This window comes from Balaenoptera physalus (assembly GCF_965194825.1).
Source record: "Balaenoptera physalus genome assembly, chromosome: 20".
NCBI classification, from domain to species: domain Eukaryota; kingdom Metazoa; phylum Chordata; class Mammalia; order Artiodactyla; family Balaenopteridae; genus Balaenoptera; species Balaenoptera physalus.
The window spans coordinates 21,042,564-21,053,869 of record NC_138901.1 but is presented as its reverse complement, the minus strand read 5'-3'; the positions used below and the strand labels follow the sequence as shown (position 1 = coordinate 21,053,869).

At 42.4% G+C, this 11,306-nt stretch overlaps 1 protein-coding gene across 4 annotated transcripts in view; it reads left to right on the top strand.

The window, feature by feature from the left end:
• Nucleotides 1-762: 762 nt before the first annotated feature.
• Nucleotides 763-11,306, top strand: part of STAT3 (signal transducer and activator of transcription 3) — a 65,006-nt gene continuing 54,462 nt past the window's right edge. For all 4 annotated transcript variants that reach the window (XM_082440587.1, XM_082440585.1, XM_082440586.1 and 1 more), the window contains exon 1: nt 763-1,002. The gene's annotated coding sequence lies outside the window, so the exon portion shown is untranslated. The remainder of the gene's footprint in view (nt 1,003-11,306) is intronic.

Sequence of the window (11,306 nt, the reverse complement as noted above, 5' to 3'; positions counted from 1 at the left end):
ACAATGTGTATACGTGTCATTCTTCATCTGTACTGTCTCCTCATTCCCTTGAATCGGCCAATGTGCGAGCCGTTGGCCTTTGATGCTCGAAGCGAAGACGGAACGCAGGACTGGGTTAAATCCACTACCCTCTCCCCACGCACTCTAGTAATTACTCTATTTCCACGTCATGTTTCCGGGTGTGTGTGTCCCGACTCACGCAGAAACTGAAGTTCAAAGCAGGCGGGAGTCACCATGTTCTTTTTGCTGTCCCCAGAAACCCAATTCAGGCGTTGGGCCCCTAGAGGATCTGGCGATACCTGGGGACTGTCTAACTGGCTGATTCCCACGTGGTAAGTGGCTCCCGACCTCGCCCCCACGTGGTGTAAAGGGCCGGGAAAAGGGAGAGCAGGCAGAAGAGAGCCGCATCAGGGGCATTTAAAGTGTCTTGACGTCACGCACTGCCAGGAACTCAGCTGAGTTTTCAGCAGGACATTCCGGTCATCTTCCCTCCCTCCCCCCGAGCCTCTCCGCCCAAGTCCTTGGTTCTTCCCCTGCTGTTGCGGAGGGAGGAGCACTAAGCCCTCGGAACAGCCAGAACAGGGGCGTTCCCAGACTTCTATTGGCTCCGCCCTTTCTCCAAGAGGCTCTTCTTATTGGACGGTGGGTGGGGCATCGGTTGTACAGTACACTCACCAGGGCCTCTGGGTGGCCGAGAAAACTGGCTGTCTCATGAATTATGCATGAGTGGCGTGTCGCGGCCCGGCGGGGCTGGGCGGGGATTGGCTGGAGGGACTGTAATTCAGCGGTTTCCGGAGCAGGGGCAGCGTAGACTGGTAGGGGGAGCCTGGGGTTCCGACGTCGCCGCGGAGGGAGCGAGCCCGAACCGGATCCTTGACAAGAACCCCAGCTCGGCGCTCATCCCACATCTGCTAGGCGAGACTCCGCGGCCTGAGGGACCCCGCGGCCCGCACCCCGGCGCAAGCGCAGCCCCGGCCAGTCGGGCCTCAGCCCGAGCAGCAGGTGAAGGGGATTAAGGGTGGGGCTGCCCCCCGACGGCCTCCAGGCCTGGGCATCCCTGGACGGGGGCGGGGGGCGGGCGCTGGGAGCCTTTGGGGTGTTTGGGGGAGTAGTGGATGGAAACTTCAGTGGGTCGGGGGGGATACGAGGAGAAACGGAGGGTCGCTCTGAAGGGACAACTCCCCGGGATGACAGGAGCCGGCCTCTGAAGGGACAGGGTGCGCTGGAAGGAAGTTTCGTTCTTTGGAGAAAGGGGAGACGCCGAGGAAGAGAGAGAATGGGCTGGAGGGGGAGGACTGTGGGGCGAGGGCACTCTAGGGTGGGGGGGGCAGGAGTGAGGGACATCCCCCCAACTTCCTGCTCCCTGGGGCTCTGGGGACGTTCCGGCCACAGGAGCGACTGTCACGCCGGCGGAGATCTCCACAGAGGTTGGTGGGGCGGGTTGGCAAGCGCCTCCTCCCCGCCCCCCGGCGGGGCCCGGCGGCTCCCGGCGGCTCCCGGCGGCTCCCGGCGGCTCCCGGCTGGGCCACTTCCTCCGCCTTGCCCTGTTCCCGCTCCTTTAGGAGCCAGCTGTGCCCCCCTGGAGGAGGTAGGAATAGGTGTCTTCCTCCTACAGCCTCATGGGCTGGTTGGTTGTGGGTAGGATTATTGCATAAGAATCAAGTTTCCTGTAGGGAAATTGACAGCCTTGTACTCTTTCTAAATTCCCTCCCATCTTTCTCTAGGTTAAAGTCGTGATTCCCTCCTCTCCCTTCTAAAAAAACAGAATAAAACCCCCATCAAGCCAGCTCTAGAGGGAAATAAACCTATTTCCTCCTTGACAGTGTTCTTTTATAAACACCTGGTAAACTTGGCCAGAAGATAAATAAATAATTGAGCCCTTGCGTTTACGGGATTGTGGTGTTGCTTAATTGCATAGGACAGAATGAACCAATCCAGAGTGGGAGTTTTCTGTCTCAGAGCCAAGATCTTGGGTAAATGCGGAGGAGAGGGAAACGAAGACAGGCTGGCCTTGGCAAAGTCATGTGTGCAAACTTTACCTGTGTTTGGGGGTGTGGTTGCACTTAAGTTAGCAAAATTCAAACCATCACCCAAGTTGTTTTTTCCATGTTTAGTCCACATCCCTCTGTGTTATATCAGGTGGATATATGGTACTGACACACTTATTCTTATTAAAAATGTATGTAATGTGTCCCTGCTGGTTTTTATTGTGTGTGCATCTAAAGGGTATATTTATTCTGTGTGTGGGTTGTAATTTTTTGGCTGGCTGGGCTGATACAGCATTGGTTTGAATAAATCAGAACAGTGAATTATCTCAATCTTTTATATGTGGATTTAGACTGTGTTATGACTTGATTCAGCCAATTTTCTGTTTTATATTAAATATGTCTATTCCCTGAGTCAACACTTTTATTTCCTTATTACATGTGCCAGACTGGGGTCCTAGTAGAATTTTTACTGTGACATTTGTACAGTGGGATGGAGGAAAGAAGTCTTCAAAACAAAACAAAAAATGTGGATGTTAGAGGCTTGATCTTAATCTCTATATCTGCTAGCGTATCCACCACAAAGAACCACTAGAAAATTCATAAATCTTTTATATGTAGTTCTTTTAGGAAGAATAGCCGTCTAGAAATATCCACAGTTATGACTTGACCCACAAAGGGTAGATAGTGCATATAACCTTAACTCTGTTTTGTAGATAAGGAAATTGAGATCAAAGGAACGAAACACTTGCCTGGGGCAGCAGAGTGACATAGTGGTGGAATTTGTACCTTCTGTATATTTTGTTTGCTTTTGACTATCTATGCTTAAGTATTAGATCTTGATTTAGAGTGACTGTAGGCCCTGCTGGGAAAGGTGTCAGTGAAATTCTGACATATACCTAGACAATGAAATACCACCAGTAGTCTGTAAGGCTCCAAGGGAGATATTTAATAAACAGGTGAAAAATGATGTACAAATGGGGTTTCCTTAGGTTTTTGGGTTTTGTTTTGTTTTGTTTCCTATCTAACTGCTATGTCTAACTTGGGAAGTAACTTTTTTTAAAAAAATATTTTATATTGGAGCATAGTTGATTAACAGTGTTGTGTTAGTTTCAAGCGTCCAGCAAAGTGATTCAGTTATACATATACATGTATCTATTGTTTTTCAAATTCTTTTCCCATTTAGGTTATTACAGAATAGTGAGCAGTGTTCCCTGTGCTATACAGTAGGTCCTTGTTGGTTATCTATTGTAAATATAGCAGTGTGTAACCGTCAATCCCAAACTCCCAATCTGTCCCTCCCCACAAGTAGCTAACTTTTTAGTGTGCATAATTTACCATCAGAATTTAGCTGTTTGCTAATGGAAAGAGATATTTATTTAGGCAAGTTTGTAGGTGAAGGACAGTCATGACCTAAATGTCATTTAAACCAAAGTGCCTTGTGGCTTGATCAGTGGTCATTTGTGTCTCCAGAAAGTTGCTTTCTCCTCCCTGCCTCTGCACATCTTGACATTCAGATGGTGAGATGGGGCAGAGGTGGTGGCCATCATTACAGATACCGAGTCTGGCACCTTTTAATCTTATGGCTTTCTCAGAGGTGATGTACAAATCAACAAATATTTACTTTTTACAACTTTGTGAAAGTTGCTATGAGGAGAGGAACAAGACGCCTTGTTTACAGAACTTGAGGTCCACTGAGGCAGCTTCATAAATGCTTTGTCCATGTAGTGCAACATGTTTTCCTCAAAGAGATGGTGAGACGTTAAGCCTGTGCTGTCCAACAAGGTAGCTATTCTATGTTAAAAAACATATAGCACAGATATAGAACATTTCCATTATCGTAGAAAGTTCTGTTGGACAGTGCTTCACTAAGCGCTACAGGTCTTCAGAAGAAGGATTGGTTATGAGGCTTGCAGTTGTCTAGAAGTCTTCTTGCTAACTGAGAGCTTTGATCTGGGGCCCAAATAATGGTTGGCATTTGACAGATATAAAGAATTTGGGGTGAGGAGGTATGGTGATATAACACAAACAAAATCCTGGTAGATTAGGAAGGTAAATAGGGGAGAAGGAGTACCTGCATATAAGAGGTCTTGAATGCAAGACCAAGGAATTTAAAGATTTTTGAGGCTGAATACTGGTGTTTAATTATGGAGTGCCTACCCCATGCCTGACCTTGGTTAACTTGTACAAAGTAAGTCGGTACATATGGCCTCTGCCCTAGGGGAGTTGTCACTGAAGCTGACCTTATACACTGGGTCAGCACTCAAAAAGAGGGGTCCTGACTTATCGGATTTGTGTCGTTAAGTGCAGAAGTGCTTTTTGAGGATTTTTAATTGGCTACAAATGTCCACTCACATTTTCTGTCTTCCATATTTAAAAAAATTGATCATAACTTTTGGGTCATGTATAACAACCAGCCAAAGAGCACTTGAAGGACATCCCCAAATCCTGGAGAACTCCTGGTGTCCTGGAGCAGCCTTGGTGAGGTCCAGCAGGATGACATCCCTGGGCTACTTCATACTTCAGTCTTTGTTGGTTATGGTGAAAAAAATTAATATTGTGATTACACATTTGTTGCAAGGAACCTTGGCTTACTATGGGGCACTTTTGTCAGGAATGCTAGATGTTACTTTGGTGGTAAGTTGTTTGAAATGTCTCCAGTTTTTAAAAGGAATAGCATATGCAAGAAAATTTCTGTTATGGTCAGTTCTCCTATATCAGTATTATCACAACTCAGTTCAGATCAGCAAGCATATTATATATTGAGAGCCAATTATTGTGCTAGGCAGGACCCAAGGATAATGCACTATGGTCCCTGTTTTCACAGAACCGGAAGTGGTGTTGTTGGGCTGGGGTATGTGCTGTGTCAGTATGGACTTAGGGTTGGGAAGATGACAGCACAGTGGTTCAGAGGTCAGGCTCTGGAGTCAGACACATCTGGGATTGGATCTTGGATCTGCCACTTCCTAGTCAGAATCTGAACCTCAGTTTTCTTATCTGTAAAAGGAGAAGATAACAGTACTTATCTCCTAGGGCTGTTGAAGACTCCAGGAGATAATGCAGGTAAAATACTTAGCATAACGCCTGGTACACATTACCAGGAGATTAACTCTTTTTAGGGGTGAGAGAAAGGCTTTATCATAGAGGGGTATTCAGATGGGAACACCTGAAAAGGGTTTTGTAGGATCGGTAGGAATTCTCCCAACAAAGCTGAGTGGTGAATAGTGGCATTCAAGGCTGAGGGAACATGAGTGTGCAGAGGCTTAAAACAGCATAGTGTGTTCAGGGAGCTATAGGTAGAAGTTCTTAATTTAGGAGAACTGAGGGGAAAGGAAGCTATGGCTCTCAGCCCTTCTCTTCTGTTAATGATTGGGTTCAAATGTCATTAAGTTGTTTTGTCCTGTTTATGAAAGTAATGCATGCTATTGTAAATAAATTTATATTTGTAGAAATATAAACTATATTTTATATATATGTCTTATTAATTTGGTGTATGTTTCTCCAGCTTTTTTGCAGTTTTTTCTACTTACCAATTTATCTTGGACAATTTTATTGCAAATTCCTTTTTAACAGCCTAATAAAAGAATAATAAGGAAGACAGATCTGCCCATCAAATAAAATAAGGTTTAGATTGTCTGGCTTTCCTTTCTGCTACCCCCCCATCCATATGAATAACTGACTTTCCTAATCACTGAACTTTTCCCTGACTTTTTAGCTACATCAAACAAGGAACTTATGTTTTGAGCTTTCCTAAGGTAACTGTTACTGTAGTGTCGACATGCTTGGGCGGTGAGTTTGAGGGTTTCATGGTCCACAGTTGCAATAAGAGTTAAAAGAATGGCGATGAGATCAGACTTCCTGGGCTTTAATCCCAGATCCAGCACCTCTTAGGTCTTGGGTCAGTTGCTTTAACTTCTCCAGGTTTCAGTTTCTCTGTCCATCAAATGTAAATGCCAGGTCCAATTGTAAGGGATTTGTGAGGATTGAGCAAGATTTGAAGCAACGTATATGAAGTACTTTGCACAGTGCTTGGGAGATAGCTAAAATTGGAGTGCTTAATAATTATTATTATTAAAAACTGCGGTATCTGTCTAACTATAAAGTCAGGCCAGTTATGATGCACAGTAGCCTTTAATGACCCAGAGGAAAGAAGGAGTAATCAGGAGATTCTAACCTAATAGGAAAAAAACTAAATGAATAGGGATGAGGGGGATTTACACTGTGGTGGAGGAAATGAAGTCTATCACGTAAAAGGAATAGACAAAGCAAACCGTAAATTCCTGTTTACACAGATGCCCTTGTCATACATATGTCTCTTTGCATCTTCTGACTGTGGCCCATTTATTTGAAGTAATATTCAACACATTAAATTTTTATGACCACTTAGGATTTGAACAGTCCCTTGGAGTTCTTCTTGATACAAAAAGCGCAGATAATATGAAAGGTTTGAGGGGTACGGGAGTCAGGCAAGGACGGTGGGACAGCATGAAGCTTGGGGGAGTGAGGCAGCATCCTAAGTAGAGTGAATGATCCGTACGAGGCTGGGAAGTGATTTGTCCCTTCACATCTGTGTGTGTGTGTGTGTGCACGTGTGTTTTCATTGGAGGAGCCGAGCTTTGCTTTCCTGTCTTGTAACTTTCCTTTGCAAACAAATACTCAAAACAGCCTTGTGGTTTAAGAAGAGCCACTCAGCACCGCCATGAAACGGGTTCTCTCGCACCAGCTCTCCAGTTTGGGTTCAGAGAAGGCTGGAGAGAAAAGGCCTCCCCGCTGTTTCTTGGCCGAATGTGGGGCAGGAGGAAGCCAGCAGAGTTTGAAAGAGAAAGTAAACCTTCTGGTAAATAAATGGCTTCCCTACTGTGGAGGAGGAGTGCAAATTATTAGGGGGATGTTTGGGTAGTTTTTGTAGAAGCCGTTTCTGAAGACTGATTGAGATTATTGAAGGTGAGCCCGATTTAGGAAAACCCTGCCTGGTCTGCTGTGAACCGACTGTTTTCCCGCTTTGTTGATTGATTTTATTAGTTTGTGGCAGCCTGACCTCGCATTCTTGTTATGAGAATTGGAGGATTTGAGTGTGACCTTGAGCACCTGCTTAGGTGAAAGCTTCCTAAAATGCATGTTTTTCGCTTCTTTTCTAATGTTAATTTTGTTTTTACTTTTGAGCAAACGCTTTTCCTGACAGAGTCTAAAATCAGGAGACTTTCCTTTTGTTCTCTCCTCCCCCCGACCCCCCAGTTCACCCAAATGTAGTCCTCAAAACCTCAAACCCCAGATGTTAGCTGTGTAATTACCTCTCCTTTAAACCAAGCAAAGTGCAATCATGCATCGAGTTAGCATTAAAATCGTTGGCCTTCGAATTTCTTTCTACTTGTGGTTTAGACACAATAAATATTTAATCTCAGACCGACTGTGCCTGACAAATCAGTGTTATGTTTGGGCCTCTTTTTATCAGTAGGTTTAGGGAAAGCAAATTTATTGAAACATTAACCAAAATAGAACGTAATTAGGATGGTCACTCTCTCGTGCACAGGGGCAGGTGGAATAATCAAAGCATTCTGAAGCCAAATCTCAATATTTATTCTTAATTCCACATGTTATTGTCCCTTTTCATTCGAGTACATAAATAAGAGTGGCCTGTAAGTAGAAGCAGCTGGGACACTTGACGGTCCTAATTACTATGTTGAAGAATCCTAGGTTTATGGAGCCATTTAAGATTCCTGTTTCTCAAATGTACTGCTGTGGTAGGGGATGTCAGTAGGGGTGGGGGTGAGGGAGGTTAGGTGAACTCTGCACTTCCCACTCAATTTTGCTTTAACCTAAAATTGCTCTAAAAAGTCAAGCTTACTAATTAAAAAAAAATCCTGCAGAAATATCTGAGGTGTCCTGGGTCACATGTGCCTGGTGTACAACTGTGTGATTCCAATGACTTCTTTCTACCTCAGGGTACCCTAAGCTTGGCAATGAGAGTTCCATCCTTTTACCCAGTGAGTATCTCCCAAGTAATGGAGAGTGAGATGAACCTGCTTCCCCTTTCCTTAGGAAAGATAGGTTAAGAATGCTAGTCTTAACCACAGATTTGCAGCAAGGATGTATCAGTTTTGTTTTTCAGTTCCAGACTTCAGTTTTCTTATTTGGGGGGGCGGGGTTTTAATCCGTACAGTAAGTGGAAAGTCTCCCCTTCACCTTATCCTCTGAACTCTCTCTCCCAGGGACAGCTAGTTACCTATTTCTTACTTATCTTTCTAGAGTGATTGTGCGTGTTATACAAGCAAATGTGTTATTCTCTCTCTCTTTTTCCTTCCAGGGATAGTAGCAAATTATACGCGTGACTCTGTATCTTACTTTTTGTCACTTTGTTTATCTTAGAAAATTCTCCATGTGAATATGTTTATATCCTCCTCATGTTTTTAAGATCTGCGTAGTGTGGATTTAGGGTGGGATGAAATATTCAGTATTGTGATCTCACTTAGGAGAACTTGGAGGGGAAATTTCAGTTTATTGTTGCTTTAAAAAAAATCTTCATAGTAGTCTTCTAGGCTAGGGATGTCATAATTTATTTAATATCCTAATGATAGGCATAGATTGCAGAATCTAAAGACAGGAAGCAGTGTTGTAAGTATCATCATGTTTGTCTTGAGGCACATATGAATAACTCTGTACCTGTATACTTTTAATCATCATATGCATACTGTTTAGAAATGTAGCTTTTCAATGAACTGAGTGCACATTTCCCTCCTCAAACGTAAATTTAATTCTGGGGAGAAGTCTAGCTACCTCATTTTTTTTTTTTTTAATATTTATTTATTTGGCTGCGCCGGCTTAGTTGCGGCAGGCGGGATCTTTGTTGCCGTGTGCGGGATCTTTAGTTGCAGCATGAGGTGTCTTTAGTTGCAGCATGCGGGATCTAGTTCCCTGACCAGGGATCGAACCCGGGCCTCCTGCATTGCGAGCATGGAGTCTTACCCGCTGGACCACCAGGGAAGTCCTTAGCTACCTCATTAACTATGAAACCCCAGTGAGTGTCTGTTACTTGGGCAGGTAGGAATTGTTGCACACCCCGCCCACCCCCCCCCAATTTTTTTTAAAGCTTGCTGTTCATATACCTATGATACCAAGGTCCAGCTTCTATTAATGTCAACCACTCCATCCTTAAATCACCACAAACTGTTTTGTGTAAGCTCCTGCTACTCCTTTGGCCAGTGGTGGTGGGGTTTTTGTTTTTGTTTTTGTATTGTTCCCATGGATGGTTTGCTCATTGATGCTTCTGTTTGAGTTGTCTGTAGCAGGAATTCGCAGAGTGTTGTCCTCAGACCCCGGTGGGTCTCAGGGCCTTTCATGGTGGGTCTTTGAGATCAAAACTATTTCCATAGCATTATTTGTGTTTTTTATGTAGTTGGCATTTGCACTTAATACTAGTAGTCATGGTACTCAGTGCACTCTCAGGAAAAAAAAAAAAATCTGATTTCCCTTAAGAATGTCTGTGATCAAACAGTAAACAATATTAATTTCATTATCTCTCAGCTCTTGAGGATGTCTTTTTGATATTCTATAATGAAATGGAAGGGATGCCTAAAGCACTTCTGCTGCATAGAGAAGTACAGTAGAAAAGCTCTGTGGTATTGTTTGAGTTGTGATCTCATACTAGCTGCTTTTTTCATGAAACACCATTTTTACTTGAAAGAATGACTGACAGACCGATGGGGGTATTGGTAGGTATCTTCTCAGAAATGAATGAAGGGGAGCTTTCTCTTCAAGGAAAACAGTTGACAGTATTTGTTACCGACGATAAAGTTTAAGCTTTCGATGATAAATTAGAGTGTGAGAAAACTTGTATCCACTACTGTGAGTTTGACGGCTTCCCAGTATTAATTAATATAATTTTTTGACAATAACAAATGTGATTTTGTGATAGTTTATAATGAAATGTGTTGACATTTGGAAGGTCTGCATGTCTCTGAAGTAGTGTTTTCCAAATGATTAATGCATGGCATTACAAAATCATGCATGGGAAAACATTCTACTCAGAATGCAAGATAGACTAATGGATCTTAATGTAACTGAGTATGAAGAGTTCATTGCTGTGGTTTCAGAATCTGCATTGCATCTAACCTTTAAGAAACTACTACTTGTCAAGTTTTGGTGTAGTATTAAAGAATATCCAAAGTTATCTGCAAAGATTATTAAGATACTCTCCTCCTTTTCCAATTAGTATGAAGCCAAAATTTCTTCTACACTTCAACCAGAACAACATACTGCAACAGACTGAAAGAAAAACAGAGCTGTGAGAATCCAGCTGTCTTCTGTTAAGCCAAGCATTAGAGAAATCATTAAAGAAATTTCCAAAACTTTAACAATGCCACTGTTTCCATGAATTTTTGTTGTTGTTGTTGTTTTGGAAAATAAGTTATTTTTCATAGAGATTTTATTTATGTAATAGGTTTATTGTTTTTTTAATAAATTAATAAGTATATTTAAAATTTCTCAGTTTTAATTTGTAATACAGTAAACATTGGTAAACCTCCATAGAGAAAAGCTCTTAGGGGTCCCCAGTTTTTAAGGATATAAAGGGGTCCTGAGAACAAAAAGTTTGAGACTGTTGGTCTAAAGGTTTTAGCATAAGAACCCCTGGGATACTTGTTTAAAAAAACAAGATTCTATGCTTCTGTTCTGGAGCCTGGTTTAGTAGATTTAGGGTCATTTTTAACAGGCAGCCCTGATACAGGTGGTCCTTGGTTTGAGAAATGCTGCCCTAATGAATCATAAACTATAAAAGTCTTCAGATTAGTGAAGTCATATCCACAGGGTTTAGAAATCATTGTTGTTTTGGGGATAAAGGTAAATGGTAGATATGTGGTCCACTAAGTAAAAATGCTTTGGAGATTTCTTTTTATTCTGTTTGTTCTTCTTAGTATTTATGGACCTGAATATTAATCAAATAGATTATGACTATCAAAAGCATCACTTTACCAGATTAATGTTCAGTTTGGTTTTATTGATAGACTATCCATGAACATCTTAAGACAGTTTCTGAAGGCTTGGATTAACTTCTAAAGACAATCCTAGTAAAGAATTGTCTTTAAATTCTATAAGAAGTGTTCTATTTCAGACATGTCTTTAACTTCAGTACATGTAATGTAAGTAAAGCTCTCATTATCCTTTCTTCTTGTAATTGCTTGTATTACTAATTCAAAGAGAAATTTATTTGTCAGAGATCGTACAGCAGAAATAAGACTTAAAAACACAACATTTGACTCTACTAGCCTGGAGTTTGAAGACTCCAAGTTTGTGTTCTGGTTCTCTCATTATCTGTTGTGATCACTT